Raw genomic sequence first — 27,709 nt, forward strand, 5'->3', positions numbered from 1 at the left:
GCTTAAATTCCAGAATGACCTAAATTTTTAATTTTTTAGTGGTAGAATTATTGGAGAAATTCTTATTTTCTACCCCCTCCCTGATTAATGTAATTCCCCGAATCAAAAACGGAATTCTGGCCTACACGAGGTTTGAATCTAACGCTCATTATCAATAGTTTCATAGCGTTAAATAGTTTTTCCCCTTTCGCTACTGGTATTTCAAAATTTCTTTTCATTATACCGAATAAAACATTTTGAGGTATAGGTTTAACGTTTTGGTTAAATGTATATCAATTATTTCTTTTCTTCGAAAAGTTTTTTTTTGGTGCCTTTTTTATGCATTTACATATGTTATATTTATTTAACAATAAGTTGATTTAATATTTTTTTTTAGAAAACATTGCATTATGGAAATCCCAAAACTGTCTCTTCAGTATTAAGCAAACAGTATTGCATTATAAACATTTATGCTTAGTGATTCCACTCAAAAGCGTTTTTGTTTCAGAGCGCTACAAAATGGCAACCCAAACATACTCATTCAAATAGTTTCAGCATTACGCTGCGATAAAAAGTTTAACTGTTAGCTAATTTGGGAGTTAATCGTTTTATTTATTTTTTAAATTGAAGTTCATCGTAATCGTTTGGTTTTTTTCAATGGTGAAGAATAAAATAATCATTTCAAATTGACATGGATTATCTTCAATCTTTTAATAACCACCAATATTTCTAAACTAATAGAAGAATAAATTCGTATAACAAAATGAGATAAACGTATGCAAATAAAAATATGACAGAAACACTTTTTATGAATAATATAATAACAAATCTAAAATAAAAATATTTGGAATTGATTAGAAAAATTTAAATTTCTGATAAATGTGCAATATAAATAAATTTCGAAATACTATTGAAAATTCTCGCAATCGAATCTTTAATCAATAATTTTTATAGCAAAAAATCTCAACCTCAGAACTATAAATCACATGGAAATATTATTCATTCATGCTGCAAATATAATCGTACAGATTTAAACAAAAATATGACTGAGACACTAATTTATAAACCGTTAAGTGTCAAATATTCTAACCTACCATATGGACTAATCGTTTTCTTTTAGTGTTGCTAGAGGGCGCAGAAATCCGCTAGGCGAGTAGAAACTTACAGAAAAGCGTCGTGATGACGTATAAATGGTCCTATCGTTCATGTTAACTGATTGCAAATGTTATTCTTACAGTTACCTTTGTATTGTTATAAACAGCAGCATAAAATAAAATGTGTGTCGTCATCAAGTATATCTTTTTACTACCTGATTCATTTCAAGCTATGTGTTCGTCTCGTTTATTCTTCTAAATATTTTTTATTTTTAATTTATATCATCAGTTACAAAAATTGGAGAAATTTGATAAAATCTGTAATAGCCAGAAAGTTTATTTTCAGTGTGTTTCTGACCATCCTGACGTAATCAATGAATCATAGATTCTAAAACGAGACCCCTACTTAAAACTTGTTCGTGAAAATAAATAATGGTAATTATTCACCATCATCATTAAGGGTGGCTGCACTATAGTTAACTGTCTGTTAAAGTCGTAAACTTTTTGGAAAAAAAAAATAATAATATATATATATATATATATATATATATATATATATATATATATATATATATATATATATATATATATATATATATATATATATATATATATATATATATATATATATATATATGTATTCAGAAATCGAAAGCATAAAATCAATGCTTGCTGAAAAATAAAATATAAATTATCATTTATTATAGTATAAATTATATACTAATTCTTTCTAAAAAAATGACCTAATTCTAAAAGATATTGTGTTACATTAAACATTTTTGTTTTTTGCTTTGCAACAAATACACTTAATCAGTTAAAAAAACAATAAAATACACATAGACTCAATATTATTGATTATCTGTCCTAACTTAATATTCAGCATAGAATGTACGGGGAAATTTCATTTGAATTTGAAATTAGTTCTTTTTATGTGGTTATATTCTTTACATGTTGGTGATGTATAGGTTTGTCTAAATTCAGGCATTCATAACATATTTTGTTCAATAAATTAGATCCATTTCATGAAATATAATGATCACCGGCTGTTTCTGGCTAACACTACAAAGTAGATGAATTTTTTTTAGATTTTCATCGCATTATTTGAATTACATTGAACAACGCTCAAGTAAACAAACAGGTATTGTTACCCGGTCTGATCAATATAATTTATTTGAAAAGTAACAATCATTTATCATTTTATTATGAATGTGATTTTTTAAAAAAATGCAATCAGCAAATGTAATATGTAACTTTAAAAAAAAATATTATGCCAATATCTGTTTCATCACGAATATAATTTTTAATGAAAAAAAAATTCGTTCAGCAAATTTGATTTACATTTAAATGTCATAAAATACTTCTCATTTCGGCATGTAAAATGAATAAAGTTAGAAAGAATTAGTTTAAAAAGTAGTACATTTGAAACATGGAACTGACTTCGAATAATTTGCACGTATGAACTACTGTACATTTGTTCCAATGTTAACTTTGAATATTTTACTATATGAGCAAAATACTTATGCACTTTTGACTACGTTTCACTTGTGTTGATGGTAAATAAAAACCGCCTTAGATGTTCTCAAACTGGAAAGGTACACGAGACTTAATTCGAATGTTTTGCTCATATAAATTTGTTATGGATGAACAACTTTTGCTTTTTGTGTCACATGTATTGATGAAAAAATAAATACTTAATTGTAATGTTCTCAAACTTGAAAGGTAATGGAACAATAATTTGAATATTTTGCACACATAAATTAGATACTTTACATTTGATGACTTAACTTAAATACTTATTTTTAATTTAATATGAAAGAACAACCTATATGATAAATAAAAACATTTTTAGTAAAGAATCCCAAGAAAGCGGTACTATACTTGATTCAAAACTTTATTCGCTTCAAAAATATACAATTCGTATATTTCTTAAACATTTCCTATATTTATTCCTATGTTTACTATAATTTTATACATTTCCTATTTGTATATTTTTTAAGTGAATAAAGTTTTTAACCAATTAAAAATATTTTTAGTTATTATATATTGAATATTTAATTAGTTTTATTTTGTAAACATTAAATATTTTCTCAAACTGGAATGGTTATGAGTCATTCGAATATTTTGCGCATGTAAATTAGATACTTTACTATCGATGCTTTATTAACTTAAATACTTAAGATTTTTAATTTAATGTGAAGGAACAACCTATATGATAAATGAAAACTATTTTAGTTAAAATGTTCTCAAACTGGAACGATACAATGAACTATAATTCGAATATTCTACTTCATATATATTGTGCTGGTGTAAGTAAAAACTAACGTTGTTGTTGGTTTAAAGAGTCTGAAAATGGAAAATAGTATTAATGCTAACCATACATTCGAATAAGATATCCTATTTTTAAATTAGACATTCTAGCTGGATTGAATAAGGTAAGTTAGCAATAATTTTTCCAGTCAAATTTTATCCTTCAAGTCATTTGAGTGATAAGTTTAAGATATAGCTTAAGAACCGTACACGTTTTCCCTTCGATGTTTAAATAAAGATAAGGAATTTAAGTCTCAATTTATGGTCTGTCTACAAAATTAAGTTAGTGTGATTGCTTTTTTAACCTTTGCGTTTTTTTTAGTCGTCTCGAGCTGACGTGAATGCTGTGATATCTTTTTTAGAATTATTTTCATTAAGCAATTTTTTTTCTTTACAAATGTTGTTCAGTTTGAATATTAAGCTGTGCTGTATCAATTAACATACTTTGATTCGAAAATTAAATCAGATTCATAACGTTCTTGTAAGAACAATAAAAAAGCATATTGCGCCCGAGGAAATCGTACGTTTTCAGTTATAAATTTTACATATTCTAACAGTGCTCGTATTCTAACCTATTCACTCCTAAACCAGTGGTTTCGTTCGAATTTCATTTTAATATTTGGTAGAGCATGTTTACGTGCGTATTAAATTCGGTGTGCTGTGTTAGTTGAGGGTATTTGTTTTGTTAGAGTTGATCTGGGAAATAAAAGAATCTGAAATACATTTGAAGTCGACAACTAAAGTTTAATAGCTGTCTTGAAGGTAATTTAGAGTGTATAAGCTCTTGACAACAGCTTAGGCATATGTTGCTCTACTTACGACAGCCATTTCTCTTTGTTTCACATTCCCTTTCATGATCCACGCATTCGAATTAGAAATTTTGTGTGGTAGATCTTTTTCTTCATATCTGTCGTTCCACTCTGCGAAATTTTAGTAATGCACTGGGCCGATACGAATTCTGTTTCTTAACATGACTGGCTATAGATCGAAAGATTATCTATTATTCAATTTCAGCCAACCGGAACACATTTCTCTGCCCATTTGGGAAATTACATCCTGAGGTACCCTGCTTACTCTGCCATCATCAGCTGTCCAATTGATCTAATGTTGCCATTGAGCTCGCAAAAAATTTGAACTTTTTTGCCATCAAAAACTTACTTTTTATCTTCTATGTGTGATTTCCTTTCACTTCTAAAGGATATTTAGTATAAAATTGAGATTATTAACTAAATTTCGTTTGAGGAATGTAATTTAGCTTAATTTTTTCTAAAAAATAATTTGTAAAACGAATCGATTTGGGAAATTTAGTGTTGATATGTAAGAGTTGGTGCTAAATTAAATCGTGTATTTAAAAAACCTCTTTGTTTAATAAAAACGTGATGAAAATACTATGAAAGTTTTTAATTTCATTGCTATAATTTTTTAAAAATGTATCTTTTGTCAAATATTTATTATTTTTTTAAAAAATTTCTCAGTCTCTTCCAAGCATATATGCAGAGATGCCATCTACTCCGGACACGCCAGAATAATAAAAAGAAAAAACGGTAAATAACTACGAAGTAAATTTTGCAAATATTTGACTATTTTTTCTTGCTTTTTAAAAGGTATAGTATGACATAAGTACTATAAAGTGGTGAATTATATAAACCTACGAATTGTTTAGAAATAGTGATGCATAGCTGCCAACTCTACTGGATTTTCCAGTAGACTACTGGATTAAGCCAGTTTCTCCTGGTCTACTGGTTTCATTAAAATTCTCCTGGTTTTTATACATTTTAGAAAATTCTCTAATATTGAGAAAATTTCCTAAAAAAATCCTTATTGAAATAGAATTTTTGTACAGATTATTGCTTGCTTGCTTGAATATTTAAATAAGTATTAATAATTCATAATGATGCAAACCTCATTTATAAAAAATAGTTCGAAACTTTTTTTTTCTTCAAAAATGTTTAGCCTATTTTTATTCAGAACTCTCTTTTTAATTTAATTAAAAAAATATTTTAACTATCTTTGATGAATTAAGTGCCTAAAACTATTCAAAATTCTGAGTAAACATAATACATAACATTTCAAGTATGTTTTATGTCAATCAGAAGTGGAAAATATTGCATTTTTTCTATTTTGATGACTATAAAAATTCCCTATGTTTAAAATATTTAGTACATACATCATGCAACAATTATCATGAAATTTTATATTTCGTAAAATCTACTGGATTTTTTCCTATCAGTGTTGGCAGCTATGGATGGATAAAAATCAACTAAATTGAATTTATTTATCCAAGAATCACAATTGATAAACTACTACTTTAAAATATATATTTGCTGTCCGGAGCTGTAATATGTTATTTTATTGTGTCTGATATTTTAAAACTGTTTTATTTGGCTTCTTTAAAAATTCTTAATTTGTCAATTGCTCAGTCACTTGCTAGCATATGTGTTATTTTATTGTGTGAGATATTTTAGAACCGTTTTATTTAGCTCCTTTAATATTTAATATTCTTAGCTTGTTTTTAAATTATTCAGTCATTTTGAAACATAAGTGTTATTTTATAATTATTCTATGAATTATCTTAAAGAAATAGTTAATATTTTCCTTTCTTTTTTAATTTAATTTTATTGATGTTTAGGTAATTTCAATTGCAGTATCATATATCATGGGGTTGATATAAACATAAATTAGAAAAAAGCAACATGTAATTATGTTTACCTTTTAATTATTATTTTTTGCTATAACGCAATTTTTTTATATCTTGTTTTTTAAATCTATCCTTATAATTTTAGAGAATATTTTATCAAACAAGCATTAAACCGATTAGGTATCCATGTTTTACTGGTGGATCATGGGTTAACGAATTGAAATTAGATGCTTTTCGAAGTTAAAAATCAGCATGGAAAACGAGTTGATGTAATATTTGTTTTTTCCATTAAAACACTTAAATCTGGTTTTTCTTCTTCTCTCTATCTCTAAGTAAATGGAAAAATATATTAACATAAATAATTTATTCTATACGTAATCTAATATTTTAGTTATGGTTTGATCTTTCATTCCAAGGGGAACACTATTATCAATCTCGTAAACGAATTATTTTAAAATAAATTTATTGATCGCATAATGCAAGTAAACAAAATCATATACTAATTAATTTTTGCACTGTAATATTCCGTACGTTTTAAGATATATTTTAAATTGTTAAAATAAATTATGGGAAGTTAATGCGTCGATGAACCGAATGCATTCTGGGAAACTTAATGTGTGTCGGTCGGTGATCAATAGAAATATTTAGAACTTTCACCCTGTATTTTACTCGTACGTAACATACTGGATGCTACGTGAAAGTACTAAATCTCGCTAATGATTCCTGTTTGCAGGTACTTGCTTACGACTGTCATAATAGTTTCAATTTCCGCCCTATGTAATTAAAAATGTAACAGCGTGTAAGTATTTTGTTTTCATCGCGCTTTTTTCTTTCTTCAATAAATTATAGCGAAATGGCTCCATGGCGCACGAGAATCGCCTCGAGAATGCGAATTTTCCAAAAACTATGAATCAAAAAATATTGTTAAATAGTTAACAATAAGGAATAGTAAAACAAGCAAGATATTTGAATTTTAAAATTTAATTTTTCTGACAATTATTTTCACTCTCCATTCCACCGTTGTTTCAGAAACTATTCATCCGATTTTTATCTCGTTTTTGAAGAGTTTATTGAGTGATTTTGAAGAGTGTTCAATTTTCCCGTTATTTTTTTTAATTTTTTAAATGGACTTATGGAGCTTATACAAAATTCGAAATCGGAGAATTTTATTCTCTATAATCTTAAAAAAGCATAATGGAAAATCGTTTGAATAATTTCCGAGAAGGAATTGAAAAATATCGTTTCCTGGAAAATACGATTTAAATTTGGAGAATTGCGTGTGTTGCTTATTACATATGTATTGGTGCTCTTTTTTAGTCTTCATACCTTATTTCAGAAAATAATTTTAATTCATCGTTTTCTTTTGCAGTGAGCTTTCTGAAAACGCAAAAAAGAGTCAAGTTCGATTTGGAGAAAAATTCAGTATACATTTCCCTTTTTTTGAAATTTTTGCATTGCCTTCACTTTAATAGATCATTAATATAATCCATTTTCCTTATACTCGTACAAGCTGGATATTTTCTCTATTTATAATCTATTAATAGAATCCCTATTCCTTATGCTCATACAAACTAGATTTGGGTGATAAATATGCAATATTTTCTATATATTCCACTCTATTAATAGAATCCATTTTCCTTATACTCATACAAGTTAGATTTTAGTGATAAATGTATGATATTTCTCTATACTTAACTCTAATAATGGAATCCATATTCGTCATGCTCATACAAGCTAGATATTGGTGATAAATGTATAACATTTTCTAGATATTCCACTCTATTAATAGAAACCATTTTCCTTATACTCATACAAGTTGGATTTTGGTGATAAATTTATGATATTTTTTATATACTCTACGCTATTAATAGAATCTATGATATTTTTTATATACTCCACGCTATTACTAGAATCTATCTATCTTATACTCGTACAAGCTGGGTTTTGGTGATAAATGTATATTATTTTCTATATATATAATCTATTAATAGAATTCCTATTTCTTATGCTCATACAAACTAGATTTGGGTGATAAATGTGTAATATTTTCTATACATTCCACTCTATTAATCGAATCCGTTTTTCTTATACTCATCGTCTAATTACATAATTTATCTTATGACATAATTTATCTTATACTCGTACAAGCTGGATTTTGGTGATAAGTGTATAATATTTTCTATATATATAATCTATGCTCATGCAAACAAGATTTGGGTGATAAATGTGTAATATTTTCTATACAAACCACTCTATTAATAGAATCCATTTTCCTTATACTCATGCAAGCTAAATTTTGGTGATAAATGTATAATATTTAATTTTCTACATACTTAACTCTATTAATGAATCCATATTCCTTATGCTCATACAAGCTAGACATGGGTGATAAATGCATAATATCTTCTATATATTCCACTCTATTAATAAAATCCATTTTCCTTATATTCATACAAACTGGATATTGGTGATAAATTAATGATATTTTTTATATACTCCACGCTATTAATAGAATCCATCTATCTTATAGTCGTACAAGCTGGATTTTGGTGATAAATGTATAATATTTTCTATGTACTTCATGCAGTCATTTGACAGAAAACTTCATTATTTCTTATTCGTGTATCTGAACCATGGAGTGTTCCGGAAACAGCGTGGACGGTGATATATGAAAGTAATGTCGCTGCATGCGTTCCTGCCAGAAGAAAAATTATTGCAATCGAAACTTTTCGTGGGTTTTACTGCTTTGATTTTTATGGCTATTATATTTTACATGGTTCAATATAATTATTTTGTTACATAAGTACAGACGATAACAAAAAAGGTTTTTTTTTTCTTCTTATCTGTTCTATGATGATTGATTTTGATTGAAATCGAGTAAAAATTAACCTTCTAATTATTATTTTTGATTACTTGACTTACCATGACAATGTATGAATTTTAGATGTTATTTTTTTAATAAAGAGTGTTATAAAAATTTATTTATTAAAAATTTGATATAGAAAAACTAAATACGAATTTTAAAAAAAATCCGTAAATCCGCTGAAATTTTTAGAAAAAAGGTAAAATAATACTAGTAATAATATCTAAATAAAATATTTTATACGTTTCATATATCAAGTAATATAAAAAAGTAATATAAAAAGATTCAGAAGCCATTCTGGTTCGACACATACGCGTGACTTCCTTTATAGGTATCCAATTAAATCTGATTTAAATCACATGATCTGGCGTAACCACTTCACTTCTTATCGAGTTGCAAGTTTCCAAATACTAATATTTAATTTTTGAAAATTTGTATTCTGAAAATTTTTTGTTTCGTATTACATTTTCGTTGATAAATGAAATTCATTCTATGGGCCGCAATGACGGAAAAAATCTAATACGTAGTTCAAAAAATAATAAAATTAAAATGTCTGGTGTGCTTTATAAAAATAAAAATGTACTGTGTTTTCTCAAAATGATTAGTTTTAGATAATTTTATAATATTGTTTGAATGAGGCAGTGAAGATAATTTATTGATGAATTCGATCAATTACGTTCTTTGAACTTATTATCTGCTTGAAAATAAATATTTGATAAAATGTAGCGGTAGTGACGTGCAAACTCATTTACATAAAGTGTTTTTGACTCCATTTTTTATGAGCCATTTGGAAGAAAAAAAATTGCGCCATTTATTTTTTAAATATTTCTTTGACAGCTCATATTAACTACTATGATGAAAAAGTTAATACGTTATTACAATGTTTAATGTACTGTTGTAGGCTAAAATTAATCTTAAGCATCATTCAGAATCGCACATAACTTAAAAAACAGGCTTGAATTCAATGCTTATTTGGAATTTTAACTTTCATAATCTACTTCGTCTACTTTGTGTCTGGTGAACACTGTCATCCAGTTAATTTCAAAATTCTCATATTAAGTTAATGTTTTTTTTCCTTTTATAAAATAGGAAATGCCAGAGTTCTTTAAATTTTTGGAATCCTTTTTATAGTTACTTTTACCGGTAGTATTAAAATTAATTCTTTAACATGTAACCTCATCTGCATTTATATACATGAGTTCAACTAAAAATATTTCAAGTTTACATACTTGCTCTCTAAGAATGTTTGCAAATAGGTTTTATGTTTAAATACCTAATCAGTTCCAGAACTTAAGAGGAATTATCTTTGTTAAAAAATGAAAGAAGCTGAAACAATTTGTAGAGTAAATTAAATCGGAAATTGTGGTATTGCACCTCATAGCGTAGTTCGAGTTATGTTTTTTTATTTATTAATTTTGCCTTTAATTTTCTTAATTTAGTTAATTTTTGTTTTTAAATGATATCTTTAATCTTTCATGTTCAATTTTAATTAACTTTTATTTTATTTAAGTTGTAAAAGAATATTTTCTGTTTTTTTACTTTTTTCCATATTTTTTTTTCCGGGCAGGCCTGGTGAATTTATCAGTATTGACATCGTTGGTCCTATTCATTCTGTTCCCTAGTTCTTTAACTTCGAGTTTCGCCACGACAGAAGTTTCATTTGCTGTTAAACAAATTTCGACAACTGAGCTATCAGAACGATTTCTTTTTTCTCCCTCCTGGGGTGAAATTCTTGAGAGAAATTTAAAAACCAAAATTCTTCCACTATATCCAGAACTTCTGAAGGTGAATACGGTAAAGAGTTCTTTTTTTCTGACTGATTTGTTGACAGCTTAAAACATGCATAATCCTTGACGACACCAATATTTAACTGATTTGTTGTGGATGGCCCACACGGTTAGCGGAGCTAAACCAAGTCCATGACTCCAGAGACTCTGAGCAAGTCTGATTTAACTGATTTTGTTAATCTTAAGTCCAACCTCTACTGAATGTAATTAGTTCATGTCGTGGTACTAGCTTAAATGCAATGCTTGTGACGTCTTTCTTGTTTGAATTAGACTTGTAGTTTGAAAATATATTTACTGAACTCTCATTATTTAGCATATGGAAATGGCCTAACTCATTAATAACTCAATGGCATGCTCTCAATATTTAGCATCGTACTGGAAAGTTCCATTGCGATTTTGTCAAAATATAAACACTGGTTATTAAATTACTCAATAGTTTTCCTTATCCATAGAAATGGCAATACGCATACTGAGGAAAAAAGTTGTGAATTATTATTTTCTTATTTGATCTAAAATTTCCTTTCTGTAAGTCTTTTAGCTTATTTCCAACTTTTTTTTTTTCCTTCCCTTTCCTTAATCACGTACTGTTAGAAAGATACGTTGTGTTTGGTTCGCTTGCATTAGCATTACATTACCTATCGTAAGTGATCTTCCGAGACGTCGTGTAGTTGGATATAATTTGGCGTAAATTCTGTGTTCGCATATTACGTAAATGACGGTGTTGCCAGTGTTACTTTCATTAGATTACAGGTTAGAGACTGGGAGGACCCCAGACTAGATTCAGATGATAGTTCTTGCATCGGTGGATTCGACCTTCGCTTCTCTTATATCCCTTTCGCGTTACGCGACTTGCATTTGTATTTTGGCTACATCGCTATATATTTTTGGTTACATTTTTATTTATTTTTCTCTGTTATAAAAAATAATATTTGAATGTCATGTTTTTAAAGAAATCGTGTTTCGGATTAATGTGTTTTTATATTTCATTTATTTATGTCTAGAAAGCGATGGACGATTGTTTTTCCACGAAAGCGGATAAGATATTTTTATTCTAAATCTCTGATTTCGTAAGAATTTTCGAAAATTATCACAATAAATCAAAATAATTGAGTTTACGCTTTAAAATTTGGAGGATGCTGATAACTTTTCTCTGTTATATCTTTATTTCCTTGGAATTATTATTACTCGTACCCCTACAACCGATTTCTTTGAAATTCAATGTCCTTTTTAACTTTTCTATCTTTTAAGTCAGTTCTAATGGAAATGTTAGGTTGAAACATTTAACTTTCATGTGTTTTTCTTTTTTTTCTTCTTCTTAAATCTGTTCTAGTGCACTTTAAATATTAGTTTAATTGTGTAGAATTCATTGTATTCTTATCATTGACTTTTATTTTCAATTCTTACCTACCTAAACAATTTTCTTAAGCCATTTCGTTAATATTAAATATATATTAAGACATGTGGGGCTGTTCTAATATTACGAAAGACAATTTTTACCCCTTTCGATTGTCTGCAAATATGTTTTCATGTTTATTTAAGATGTGTTTCTAAAGTGTTATTCCTCCTCCTCTAAATTTAGTTTTTTAAAATCTTACGAACTCTCGCCGCCTTATAAGCAGCATGGCACTTTTACTTATTGGGTCCAATGCTGCGTATATGACGGTAAAAATCATTTTATTTATTATTTTTATCTTCCATTCATATCATATTTAAATTAATAATAATTAGATTAATAATAAATAAATTATAATAATTAAATTAATAATAATAATTAAATTAATAATAAATAAATTTATGATAAATAAATTAATAATAATTAAATTAATAATAAATAAATTAATAATAATTAAATTTATAATTGATAAGTGTAATTATACCTGAAATGAAGTAAACTTGAAATACCTAAGGTCGTTTTAAGGTTGATTTGCAAAATTTTTTTTTTGGAATTGATAATTTCATGTTTTACACCACCAGCCTTAGATTAGACTAGCCTTAACGCTCATTATTTGCTATTGAGTACGTAATACCGTTTTGCGCAGTATTAATTATTAAATTCGATTTCCAGTTCATCCCTAATAATTTTAATTATCTCCTTTCGAATCGGCGCTGTAAGTAAACAAATGCAGTCATTTTTAAACCTGAAAGTGATTTCCTTTATTTTTTTTTTAACAGAAATATTTGGTAATTTTATGAAACTTGCTTTTGGAGAGAATTTTACCCCTACTTTTTATAATGAAAGACAAGGATGTCTTTTGGCATAGTTCTTGAAGGGAGAAAAATGTCCTTGGTCTGCTAACCGTAGACTGGCTTAACAATACCATGCGAAAGAGCTAATCTCTTTTTCTGCTATTTCATTAATAAGCAAGCCCTTTTTCCCCACAGCTTATAAAAAAATAGTTTCAACTTCATGTGTTGGGCTCTTTGAAGAACCTTAACCTTCGAAGGGGAATCACATAATGCTATTCACGACTACCCAAACTCCCTTGGCTTACGAAGTCGTTAAGCGTTAGGTATTTATTCACTGGTTGCAGGAAATTCATTAAAGTTTTGAAGAAGGAACCTTGGAGCGCTGTGCATTTGAGGTTGAAGATGGCTTCTTAATGACTGCGGAACCTTGTAATTAGGTTCATCTCCTTGATTTCCCCCCTGTCTCACTCATCTCGTGCCATTTGAAACTCGAGAATGGAAAGATAACGATTCGAAAACGATCGATTTGCATTTTATCGATATATTTTTGAAATGTGCGCCCTCCCTAAGTCTCAATTGGATGAAAACTGAAGTGGAAAGTTATGATTGCGTTTTTTAAAAAATATATCGACGCACCGTTTGATTTGTTAATTAAATCTAACCCTGAGGGCCGTGTTTTAAATGAAAATTATCGAATTTTGAGTCAAAGTAAATAATGCTTGTGGCTGTTTCATAAATGTAGAACATTTTTGGAGATAATTTTTGTTTTAATATCTAATATATTATTTCGAATAAGCTTGGAATTAAAGTTATTCGATTGGGATTTAAGGAGAATGGTTTGCAGTGGTCGTCTTCTGTTTATTTTCCCGTTCTATCTCGTCTTCCTCTTCTTAAATATCAATCGTAAAATTTAAACGTGTTTTTTTCCCTTCATTCAGGGGTGTTATTTTTTTTTTTCAGAAATCAATTTTCTCTATATCTAGTTTTAAAATAAATTTAAAAAGCATTTTTTTTTTTGAAGAATTATGTAGTGTAAGATTAATATCTTCGCCAGAAAAATAATAGCTTAGAAGTTGTATTGCAATAGTTACAAACTTAGTTATAATCGGCGAAGTTGTATTGCATTTACGTTGTATTGCAATACTTACAAAATATAGAAGAAATAGTGAAAACTCGCATGAGTATGTGATTTCTCGATCTTCTGTTATCTCAGTGTATAACTTTGAACAATGTTAGTTTAAAAATTAATATTTTAGTAAGAGAAATGAATAAAACGTACTGCGCTGCCAAAGACATAAAATTCATTGTTTCGGCATATAAATATTAAGTATGTTTTTAAACGTGATATTTTTAAAGTAAAATCTATAGGATGATGTAAGCTTAAAATAAAATTTTTTTTCTTCATTTGAAAAAAAAAAAAAAAAAAAATTCATTGTTTTCCCTTTTTATTTGACTTGATGGATCTTAATTTTTTTGTTGTTGTTTTTTTCCAAATGCTTTAGCATACTTTTTTCCAGTTCCAGCATAAGTTAACGCTGTCTTATATGATCCAAAAGTTGTTCTGCAAGAAATAAATTTGAATATTTCCGGCAGCATAGTTGTAATTTCTCCGTTTTTGCCCCTTTCCTTAAGGAAAGTTGCGAATTATTTTCTCAAAATTACAGTATTCTGAGCAAAGAATTTTATAAGAAGTTTTTTGTGTCTATGAGCTAATCTAGTATTGAATTTTTAAACCCCATCTTAAAAGAGGTTTTTTCATGAATTGAGAAATTTTCCAAAAACGAAGAAAAAGAAAAAAAACTGTGGAGTGAGTGTGGGCAATCGAAAGTTACAGATAGTGATAGAGATTGTACGTCAGAGACAGAAGTTATAAAACGTATGACACAAATACAAGTTTTCTCTCTCATGACCTCACACATTATTCGAAGTTCTACTGTTGCTATATAATAATGTTATTTTTATTTATTACAGTATGAGATCGCTCCGTTCTACATTAGTTGCGTCAAAACAGACACTTGTTCCAACCCTGCTTCGATTCCTAAAAGATTTGCTCTAGAATAAAAAAATAAAAAAATTCCTGAAAAGCTCGGAGGTACTTGTGCAAAGGGTTAAAAAAAATGTCACAAAATTTATTTTTGCTAATAATTTGCGCCACGTATTTTTTTAATTGTTCTAAAACATTAATTTCAACATTTTTTAAAAAATAAATTTTTTTGTTTCAATTTCCTTTAAATGTGCGGTGGTTTCAATATGAAACGATTTGGTGTCGATAAAATAAAACATGTTATTATTTCCAGAAAGAATTGAGTAGCTCGAGTGATTAAGAGGTAATGTATGTGGGTAACGAACTTTTTGTTTTTCCCACCTATTTATTTATTCATCTTTTATTCCTATATATGGAGCCATTTATAAACTTTTTTTTTTTGTATTCGTACTTAAATTATAAATTTATTTTTTGCATTGGATAATATAAATTCCACCAGCAATTTAGCTTTTGGCGGAATTAGTACCAATTTTCATGATTCGCAGAATTTTAAACCTGTACCAAATAACCTCCAAAGCTTCCAACATTATACTAAGCTTAATCCAGAAATTAGTTTTTGTTTCGAAAGTTGGAAATAGGTATATGTATATGATCTACACAAAAAAAAATTGTTCGCTGAAAATTTGCCTCCTTCGCAGGAATTATTTTTTTTTTTTTTTGTGTTACGAAATGATCATTATTCCCTACAAAATAATAAACAAAAAATGGCCCAAATTCCCTATTTCATCCCGCAGTCACTATTTGTAAACATAATGAAATTTTTTTAAATATTACTCATTAAAAAAATTTAATTTTAATCCGCAAGACAATCTTGTAGTGATTGATATTTGAACATTTTTTTCTCTACTTTGCCTTCACTCGTGATTATATCATTGCATTTGAGTTTCAGGCATGCTGGTATTTATAATCAATATAGAGTTTGTTTTATAAAAATTAAGAAATTTTTAAAAAATTTGATTTTCAAACAAATTTTGTAAAAATAAGTGGCAACGGAAGGGTTGAAACTAGTTTTAAGAGCTAGATAATATCGTGATATTTAAGAGTTAATTATAATTCTCAGAAAGTTTTTTTTTTTAGTGTTCGCAGAAAGTTTTTAATTTTATGTCTGAAAATAGGTAGATTTAATTTAATTGATCAAACGGATAAGTTAATGCATCTTTATCTTTAAAAATATTTTGATTTTTATTACGTTTTTAAGTAAAACTTCGACGGTTGCAAAAGTATTTAAAAATTGTTGCTTCACAGGTGGAAAATTGCTCCGTTAAACAAAGAACATCCAATTACACCTTTATTTATTTTTTGTTATTTCGTTTTATGGGTGCAATTTATCAAATAAGCTTTATTTTATTAAATTTTTATCAGATCGCAATGTCATTGAGGACTTAGCATTTTTGAAATTTTTTTTATTTTTTTTATTTCTGAAAAAATGTTAAGTTCTTTAGATCTATCCTACTATCTGTATCCATTTTTTCGCTTTCTAAAGTTATTGATGTGTCATTGAATTGTAAATAGTGCTGCTTTAAAATTTCCAAGTACGGTGAACGTGACAACGATGGTCACGGTTGCGAAAGGAAAAAAAAAAAAAGTAACGAGGAAGGTGTGATGGCCAAAATAAAAATAATAACGTCCGAGGACATGTGGGTGAATACAAAAATCGAATGCTCTGATGACGGTAGTTTTTGCCTCGCCCGATTTCCATTTCCTTCTTCGTCATAACCAAAAAAGTCATGTACGCTCTGTCGCTGTGTTATGACTTATTACTTTTATGTTAAATAGTCATTGCGTTATTTTACCTTATTTCACCTGACGCGTTTAGACGGAAAAAATAATAGTTACGTAGTCGTATGTCCCGGATGTTCGGATTATGCAATCTCGTGTTTAGTTCCGAAAAATTTTAATTCTGATTTATAGAAGTCTGAAATTCTATTTCTTTTTAATAAAATAAATAAGTAAAAAAATTCTGATTTCAGGATACTTTAATTTAATTTTTGAAACGTTTTGAAAAATTATGCATTTATTTGGATTTTTTTCTGATATTTTATCATTTTATAAGCGTGTTTAGACGGAAAAATAATAGTTACGTAGTTGTATGTCCCGGATGTTCGGATTATGCAATCTCGTGTTTAGTTCCGAAAAATTTTAATTCTGATTTATAGAAGTCTGAAATTCGATTTCTTTTTAATAAAATAAATAAGTAAAAAAATTCTGATTTCAGGATACTTTAATTTAATTTTTGAAACGTTTTGAAAAATTATGCATTTATTTGGATTTTTTTCTGATATTTTATCATTTTATAAGCGTGTTTAGACGGAAAAAATAATAGTTACGTAGTCGTATGTCCCAGATGTTCGGATTATGCAATCTCGTGTTTAGTTCCGAAAAATTTTAATTCTGATTTATAGAAGTCTGAAAGTTGATTTTTGTTTTAATAAAAGAAATAAGTAAAAAAATTCTGATTTCAGGATATTTTAATTTAATTAAAATATTCAAGATACTTAATCAGGGTATTTTAATTTAATTTTTGAAACCTTTTAAAAAATTATGCATTCATTTGGATTTTTTTCTGATATATTATCATTTTCTAAGCGTGCTTAGACGGAAAAATAATAGTTGCGTAGTTGTATGTCCCAGATGTTCGGATTATGCAATCTCGTGTTTAGTTACCGAAAAATTTTAATTCTGATTTAGAAGTCTGAAAGTCGATTTTTGTTTTAGTAAAAAAAAAGTAAAAAAAAAAATTATTTCAGGATATTTTAATTTAATTAAAATATTCAAGATACTTAATCAGGGTATTTTAATTTAATTTTTAAAACGTTTTGAAAAATTATGCATTCACTTGGATTTTTTTCTGATATATTATCATTTTATAAGCGTGTTTAGACGGAAAAATAATAGTTACGTAGTTGTATGTCCCGGATGTTCGGATTATGCAATCTCGTGTTTAGTTACCGAAAAATTTTAATTCTGATTTAGAAGTCTGAAAGTCGATTTTTGTTTTAATAAAAAAAAAGCAAAAAAAAAAAATTTATTTCAGGATATTTTAATTTAATTAAAATATTCAAGATACTTAATCAGGGTATTTTAATTTAATTTTTGAAACGTTATTATGCATTCATTTGGATTTTTTTCTGATATTTTATTTTATAAGCGGAAAAGATTTTATTCTAAAATCTTCTATAAGAGAGTTGGATACTTGCAAGTGACGTCATCGTAAGTAAATCGTGACATTCGTCGATTCAGAAGCCAATCAAGTTCGACACACGCGTGAGGCTACTTACAAGTATCCAATTAAATCTGATTTAAATCACATGGTTAGGCATAATCATTTCATTTCTTCTTGAGCTGCACTTAGAAAAAAATAATAATTTATGTATATTGATTGAAAATAAAATTTTCAATATTCGAGAGACAACTATAGTAAAATTTGGAACACATAAATATTTCAAATTTTAGAAGGTATATATATATTTTTTAAAAATTATCATTTTTAAGTTGAAAGAAAAATGAACAAAATTTATCCTGGAGAGAAGTTATCTAAAGGATCTAAGTTATAGCATCACTTGAAGTTCAATTGGAAAAAGAAAATAAGGTCTATCTTATGTTTTATTTTAAAAGCTTAGTTTTTTCCCCACCATATTAAATTAAAAAAAAGAAAAGAATTTCAAGGTTCTGATATGGTGTTTTATTTTATTTTATTATTTGTGTTGAATGGCCGACCCAATTTTTTAATTTACGATTACTAACTGTTAACTCCGTAGCTTTGTAACTTTGAACTTAATCCAGAAGACAACTGAACTCTTGGATGAAGGAATGGGAGAAATTTTCTTTTGTAGAGGACTTTTGATAAAACTAATCCGCATATGCGTTACATTGAGAGGAAAACACGAAAACTCCCATAGTTTATCCGACAGTAAGGGGCTCTAACCCATGATCCGTCTACCACTGTGGATATTTTACGGTCGGTGCAAGCCGGGTGCGGAATTCGTATTGACCAGCCTTTTTTGGAATTCGAACCTGGATCACCTCTTTGAGAGGCGAACCGCTTAGAGCTACCGCTGCCCCCTTGTGAGGTGTTTATTAAAATAAAATTCATGTTAAGCCTGTATCGATAAATTTAATAATGATTAATCAAATTTAACAATTGTACTCTTAAGTCAAGGCTATATGATTAAAGCTTTCTAAAATTAAATATAATAAATTAAGTTAAATCGTATGTTTGCTATATAAAATAAACTTAATACATTTATAATATGTAGGAAATTTATGTTCCTTACATATTATAAATTTCTAAAACTCCGGTAAATTAAACCATCCGTAACGTAATACTTTTATAATATGTATGGAATTTATATAAGTTTTAAGTTGACATTAAATTATGAATTCTCCATGTTGCAGAAATGTTAAGGATGAGGTTAAGTTACAGTGATATTAAAGATTTTCTTTGTTATTCACTAACAACAATTACAACAATTTAATTGTTGTTTCCCTAACCAGGGTTCTGTTTAGAAGAAATTTGGGTCCGTTAACGGACCCTTCACGAAATATCTTTTCATAAAAACGGACCCTCCACAAAATATTTTAACTTAAAAACGGACCCTTCACAAAATTATTTTTCTTTTAATCGGACCCTTCAAATTTTTTTATCTTCATTATTATTTTGTTAATCAAATAAACCCTTTCCGGGGCAGAAAACAAGAATGATGGATGTAAACGAATTAAGCTTTGTCTTCGGCAGACGATTCTTCCATTATTCGTCCGAAATTAATATTCTGCGTTCAGCAGTATAGGCTAAATACCAAATATTTGTATGTTGCATCTCCAATTTAGAAGCAGCAATTGCTGTTTATTTTTTAAAATTTAATTTTTTTTATTATAATTTTAGAGTGCCGAGCATAATCTTGTATCTTTTTACAATTTAAAAACTCATTGAAAAAGTTTTTTGCAATAACCGGACCCTATTTGCACAAATTCATAAAAGCGGACCCTGGTTGAAAGAATGTGAGTAATTTTTTCACAATTTCACGAAAACCGGACCTTTCACAAAATGTCTGGACAGACCCCTGCTAATACTGGAGTAGTTCATTCACAAAAAGCTTTTAGTTGGCTGTTATGTTAATGATGTTCAAGATTAATTTTGTATACACTCATTCAAATGCATCGATTTCAAATGCATGCTAAAATGGCACTACTCAGTTAACTCTCCACTGACATGTTTTAGGTATAAATAAAATGTATAATTGAAGCAAATAAAAATATGAACTTAGCATCTGCTCAAAAGTTATGTAAGTAAAGAACTACTTAAGATGATACAATTATCTTAAAGTTATATAAACTCTTTTTTAAGATGGGAAAATAGCATGATTTCAAGTTAAAAAAAAAGATAAAAAAATTTGAGAGGTTTTCAATTATCATCATCTATTCGATATGTTTATCTGCTTGGTATTTTATTTAATTTTTTTTTCTTTTTCATTTCTGCAGATTTTTTCGTTTGCTTTTTAATTTTTCAAAAATATAACGTTTTCGTTCTGCTACAATGAAACTTGTTTTTGCGCGTCATTGTTTTCACCGAAAATGGCGTAGAATTATTACAGTAATGCTATTTTATTGCAGGTCGTGTTTTTATTTATTTTTTTTAATATGTATATGTATATATTTTCACTGTTTAAGACTAATTCTAGGAATAGTTTTTATGCATATAGTTATTTTCTTCGGAGAAAATACGATTAGGCAATTTTAGAAGATTAATCATTTTTTACATTTCTGTTGAAATTAGAATCCTGTTCCAATGTCATATTTGTGATTTATAAAAATATGAATTCTCAGAATGTGAAATACAAGTGAAGTTAAATCTTACTAATAGTATTTTTATTTCGAACAAAGATGAATTCCTCTTGCATTTAAAAAAAATATACTGTTTCCGTAACCTTACTGCGTATTGCACGTAGACCTGAAAATTCAAATTTTCAGTTAGAGGCCGGTGGCCGGTAGACTTTTTAGTAGCCACTTTTTCCATAGACATAATGAGCCGGTGACCAATACCCATAGGTTCTATTCATGAAATAGGCAATTTTCTCGCCTCTTTAAAAAAAAAAAAAACTTGGATAAAATTATGTATCTGTATATATTTAAAAAAAAATTATATTAGAAATATAATCTATGACTATTAAAAGTTAATTAAGCAATAAAAATATGTGACAAAATTTATTTAAATATACTGGCTTGACTTCACCTTGTTGTTGACTCATGGCGGACAAATGGTATTTTCAGATCTAATTGCACACGTTTAGATTTTCTAAGAAATAGAATATGAAGTATAACTTATGTAAAGTTAATACCTTTTTGTTAATAAATAAGTATAAGTAAGATTTTTTTAGGAAATAACAGTTTTATTAAAAAAAAACTTTTAAGTTGTATCACATAAAAAATTGGTACTTATCCGTTATGGGGGGCCGTAAAATTACCACGATATCTAAATTATTTACCTCTAGCAGCAGTTCCCAATTTTTTTTAGCTACGGAACCTTAAACAATCAACATTCTTTTGGCGGAACTCCAACTTTATAAATACAGTTTAAAGTAATTGTAAACGTTATAACCTTTAAAATTTTTAATTACAGGAATGAAGATTTTTCGTCGTCTTAATATTAGGTTTTATGTCCGACAGTTAAATTTGCAGTCCTTGTGCAAGTTTAACTTTCTGTTGTGTATCTAGTCTAGTTATAAATATGTTTCTGGTCTATATACATGAGCTGAAAAAGGTTAAAGTAAGTCGAATTCTGGTTTTCTTCGAAATGAAAACTTAAAAGAACTGCTGTAAACGTTGAAAATTTTTATTATGGAAACATATTACTTTATTAAAGAATTTAGTTATTTTGATTTGAAAAGCGTCATAGGAAATACTAATGCAAAATGTTTTAAATACTTGTTTTTTTTTTCATAAATTACTCAATATATTATTAGAAATAATACGTTTTCCTTTAAAAATTGCAATTTCTATTTAATTGGCATTTTACTTGAGATAATATCAAAAAGGCAACCATAAAATTAAATAAATTAAGAATTATAGGTTGGATCTAAATATTATAATCGGTTTTAAAACACGCCATTGGTTATAAAAAGTACTAACTCGTGGAACCCCTTAAAACTTTTACACGAAACACTAGGTGTCAGTGGAACACCATTTGAGAACAGCTGATCTGTAGTATGTTAAGTACTTATTACTACAATTAAGAAAGGCATCACTGGCATCAATAATTGTTTGTTGATTTTTTATTGTACTCCGAAATGGATAAGTACCGAAAATTTCTTTATTAAGACTTTGCTGAGTACATAAAATATAATTGTTTTAATGAAATTTTTCTGCTTCGTTTATTATTTTGACCGTTTATTGCCTAATAGTTTTTTTTTCTTCCGAAATACAGTTGCAATGTTTTTTAAGACTAATAGAGACACGATTTCAGTTATGAAGAATTTTTAGTATTTAAAGCTCATCGAAACTTACACTGCCTTGCATAGTTTTATACGTATGTTACGGCTTCGTATGTTGTTAAATTAACAATAATAAAGTCCTTATAGAAAACAAAAACAATATTTATTGATAATGTAATCTACTCGTAACTTACTACATTCACGTACATTTCATATCAACGTTCTACAAAAAACAATGTTTACATCACAAAAACGAAACTGAAACATAACCGCTGTTGCCATTCTTCATTTTTACAATATATATGCGCTTACAGTCGAACTAAATAATCTCTGTTGCCATTCGTAATTTACAATTGCGCTTAAACGACTTAAAACAGAAATTCAATCATAGCTGTTTTTTTATATATATATATATATCTCCGTTAAAAAATAATTTTAACTTTTTAAAATACTTACATATTTTCTTTTTTAAATAAATTCTCATACTACATTTTGGCTGAAAAAAAATTTATTTAAAAAAAAAATAACGTTAAAAATTTTAAATATTTTGACTCCTAGAATTTGTATCCTTTGCATTTTAGACTATTAAAGTAATGATTTTTTATTCTTTTTTTTTTAAATTATAATTTTTTTTTTTTTTAAAAATCAAGTTACATAGTTTTTCTAAAATTTCTTTTGGCTAAATGGTAGCCACCATTTAAAAAAAATATTAACCACTCTATTTCAGCCTGCAGGTTGACTATTATTTGTATATATTTCTGTTTCTAATCGTTATTTTTTTTATTATTTATTTATTTTTTAGAAATTTAGTAACATAAGAATTTCACCATTGTATCAATATACAAAGAGTTCAGTTTTCCTATTTTTACTTTATTCCTATTGAAATGGTCCAAGTGGTCTCAAGGTTTTCTCTCTTTTTAAAAATGTAAAAAAATATCGGTCTTTTTTTGCCTTTTATTGAAATGGTTCAAATGGTTTCTGGTTCTTTTGTCTCCATGGAATGATAAAGTTATATATTCACTTTATCCGTTACTGAGAGGATCTAAATGAATTCAGGATCTTCCCTTTTACAATGAAAACGATACAAGCCCACTTATCCCTTTATTGACATGGTTCCTCCGTCCTTTGGCCCCTAAGTTGTTTTCGAATACTTTATTTCGCTGTAAAATTCTAAGGGTTTCTTTTAAAGGCTCCTGCGTCACAGGAAGTGATTTTTTGTGTGAATAATATGCTATTTTCATAACTGCTGTGAGTTTGCAACAGTTGTTTATGACTGTTAGGTCAAGTTTAGTCTCATATGAAATGATTTTTCTGTGAATAATATGCTATTTTCATAACTGCTGCGAGTTTGCAACAGTTACTTTATGACTGTTAGGTCAAGTTTAGTCTATCTTTAGCCAGTGTCTTCTATGTTTATTCTGAAAATGGTGCAAAATGTCAATATGGAACAAAGCCACAGCTTTGTGAAATTCAAGTGTTTGTGGTCTAATCTCTTAATATTTAAAAACGTACTCCATTACATTGTCTAGGCTCATAAATATTTGCAAAAACTGAGAATAAGGCAGTAATTTTGATAATTTGCATCTTGGTGGAAGAGTAATTCTTCACGGCAAGAAGGTATATATAGTTTAACATAATAGCTTTGTTTTAAGTGTTAAGGCACTTATATTGTGTGTGTGTGTTTTTTTTTGTTGTTTTTTGTTTGGTCAATACCATTTAAATATTGTAAGAAATTTTGTTGTGCTTCTGTTTTTTTCTGTAAAAAAATTAAAAAAGAAATTATATTACTTATAAAGTAAAATTGCTTCAAAATTTTGCTTAATTATGTCACTTTCAAAATATTTAATGCTGTAATAGGAAGCTTAATAAAGTTCGAAATAAATCCAAATTTGAGGTTACAATTACATAATTAATTATCGTTTAGTATTGGTTATGATGTTATTGATATTCAACCGCAATAATTATTATTTCAACAGCGGTCATTTCTATTTCGAAAACATTTTGTCTCTTTCTGTCTGAAATCGAACAAATTATCGCCTGTAATCCCGTGGCTCTAATTTTTACATTCATAGAAAAGAGGCTGTTGCTTAACTCTCTTTTCCGCTCGGCTACATAAAGCTCGAGCATTAATCACGGCATTGGAAAAAGGCACCATGTAACCTAATTAGGCTCTGACCCGATTGCTGAGAAAACTCTACCTCTTTTATATCCCGCTATCATGTAGGTCGCCACCTTCCTTTTAAGTTGCTTTTTCCGCGCCAAAATTTGAACTTTTTAAAATAAAAAAGTTTATTTGGCTTGATTTCACAGCTGTAGCGTTGTAGGGGTTTTGAAAAAAATGTTTTTGCGTTGAAACAGTTTTTTTTCCCCTTCTTTTTAATTGGCTGTTTCGAACGGAATCATAATTAAGGAATAAAATTAATTTTGATTGCTGTAGTTGTATAAAAGTCAGCAGAAAATTGCTAAATATTTTTTTTTCAACTTGTGAGTCAATTTTTCGGTGAATGAAAACAGAAAATATTTTGGAAATTTATTCATTATTTTTGTCCTTCTTTGTTACTCATTAGTTTTTTCAGTTTTTATTTAGATATTTTTTTAAATATAAACTTCGTGCTTCAATGAATTTTTTTCCAATAAACAAATTTTTATTTTATGTTTTAATCCTTTTGTTTTAATCGATTTATTTATATTAAAAAAAGTTAAGCGCGTAAAATGTTTTATTTTAAAACAAAATCAATAATGATATTAATAAAAATAAAGCGTTAAAATACAGTTTCTTTTAAAAATTGATTTATCGCAATCACCGACGAAATATTGTGGCCATTTGCACAGAATCGAACTAGCTACGAAACTGTTAGAGGAAAATTAAGCTACTACGTTTAAGAATTTTATGTAGTTTATAAACTGATATTAAAATGTTAATATAACTAATTATCAACAAAAAATAAAAAAGTGAATACAAAAAATATCCTATGTATGCTATATCTGCACTTAAGAAAAATAAGTAGAGAACATTCTGATTTGAAAATGTTATCGATGCTTTTAGCTATTTAACGTCAAAAGTTGAAATTATTATTTTTGATTTGTGCCCTATTACGAAAACTATTAACTGAAAAATTATAATTTTTTTTTCAGCCACTTATTTTTATTATTCGCTGCGTTTCTCTTAGTCTAAATGGGAATTAGTTTTGAAGTAATAAAATAGTTATTTTTTTATGTTTTTTGATTTAAAGAAATAATAATCGTGGAAAAGGTTTTTCAGTTTTAAAACTGAAAAAACTTGAGAAAAGTTTCAAAAAATTTGTATATTTTGTTTTTTGAAGATAGTATGGTCAAACACTCTGCTTTAATTAAAAGATATGTTTATTTGTTTTTTTTAATTATATTATTTTAATTCTGGGGCTCAATTTATTTAAATAAATATTGAGATTTTTAAAGTTGTCGTATGCTTCTTTCTCACTTTTTGATGATAGTGAACTGACTTTCTGTGTTTGGCAAATTTCCAATTTCTTCTGTAGTGTTCCATTCCGCCGTTTATAATATAAAATAAATAAGTAAATAGAAATCTCAATTATTAATTGCCAATAGTTCGGGCAGGGAATTGAAAAAGTATTTTCGAAACATTTTTGTTGGCTGCCGACTAAAGCTCATTTTACATTAAAACAATCTCTTAATTTCTCATTTCAGTATTCATTCTTGAAGAAAAATATCGCTGGTGTTTATACTGCAAGAGAAAAATCAACGTAAGCGACAAAAAATTCGAGATTGAGATTTGTGTATTTGGCATCTTTGTATAATAGACTATTTGTTTCAAAAATGTTTTTTTTTTTCAAAATTTTGTTTTATCTATTCTTTGAAAATCTATTTTAATGTTCATAGCATTAGCAACAGAAAGAAGAAAAAAATTCTCAAGCCACTTTTCTTGGAATCAATCGTTAAAGCACTTACGTTATTTTTTCAAATGCGCGGCAATATATTTAAATATTTTTTTAAAACAAAGTTAACGAATCAAAACCAGCATGATCCCCCAAAGTATCTTGGGGAAGGGGAAAAATAAAAAAACTAGTGATTATAAAAATATATTATTTTTGATTGTGATAGACTTGATACTTACAATAGTTTCGTTGTCGATAATGATTGTTGTTGATATCTTGAGGTTTGTAGCAAGAACTGGTATTCATTTTTTATTATTGGAACGTATTCTCAAAGAGTGTTTTGCAACCTTTTTTTGGTTGACGACTCACTAAAAATGTCTGGAATCGTAGATCTGCAAATCTCTTTCGTCACTGCGCCTCAAAAATTATAGTTAGCGATTTAATTTTAATAATTTTACTTTTTAAACTGAAAATTTTGAAATGCTGGCGATCCCTGTGTGAAATTATCAGGTCAGTGGCATACCTAAATCCACATATATATAAAAAAAAGTTTTATTATTTAAAAATTAAATATATATATTTGCAAAATTTATTCTATGGTGGTCAAATTCTTGCGCCGCATTTGACAAGACTTCGCAGCACCGACGTTGAAAAGTTTTATTCTAAAATATCGATATTATATCTCGCAGATCTTGCCTCTTATAAGATTTTATTTATTTCAAAAATGCTGTGTTTATTGAGCTTTTTTCTTTCTTCCCTTACTTAACATTTTATTAAGACTCACGTGGGAATAAACACGCATGTGAATCATTCTTGTCAGAATGAACTAAAAGTGCTGAGAGAGTTGCTGCATGCCAGACTTTTCCGAGGAAAATAATTTTTTTTCTCCCTCTCATAAAAGGAGCGGCGGCCAACTAAGTCTCCTTGTTGGGCGTCACTGGAATGACAGGTGTTTACGAACGGCGCAGCCGTCCTCGTCCGTCTGATTTAACCAACACCTGTTTATTCTGCTGAAAAGCGGGATATAAGGGTCTCTCATAAATTCTCTCTTGATTGAGGTTTACCGCTGTGCAATGAGGGACATTGGAAATAATACGGGAAACTACTTTTACAATATGAATAATAACAGTAATAAAGCATTAAGTACAGACATAAAATTGGGCTATTATCTAGTGGCCTCTTTGGTGGTTTAATATTTGCAACTTTACACATTTTATATTAAATGAATCTTTAACTCTTCTCTATTTTAATAATAATATGGGTACATTTTTTATGTATATTAGAGGCAAAAAACAATTTTTTTTCCATACATATAAAGATTTTAATTTAAAACTGTTTTTTTTTTATTTCATCTTCAATTATTTGTAAGCTTGAATTGGTTGGATTACTTAATAATTATTATCTTGAATTATCAAGCTTTGGTATTAGTACATATTAATTTTAAGCTAAAAAATCATATTTAAGAATAAAAAAATCATATTTATAAATCTTTATTTTACGAACGAGTA

General features: G+C 27.9%; 1 protein-coding gene across 4 annotated transcripts in view; it reads left to right on the plus strand.

Moving 5' to 3' along the window:
• LOC107444082 (homeodomain-interacting protein kinase 1) overlaps positions 1–27,709 on the plus strand; it is a 97,220-nt gene that overhangs the window by 36,875 nt on the left and 32,636 nt on the right. For 2 of the 4 annotated variants that reach the window (XM_087161244.1, XM_087161245.1), the window contains exon 1: positions 4,861–4,924. The exons of the other annotated variants lie outside the window; for them this stretch is intronic. The gene's annotated coding sequence lies outside the window, so the exon portion shown is untranslated. Of the gene's footprint in view, positions 1–4,860; positions 4,925–27,709 lie in introns of those variants that run through there. 4 annotated transcript variants of the gene reach the window in all.

This window comes from Parasteatoda tepidariorum, chromosome 4, assembly GCF_982258835.1.
Source record: "Parasteatoda tepidariorum strain Cologne lab strain chromosome 4, Ptep-v5.0, whole genome shotgun sequence".
Classification (NCBI taxonomy): Eukaryota; Metazoa; Arthropoda; class Arachnida; order Araneae; family Theridiidae; genus Parasteatoda; species Parasteatoda tepidariorum.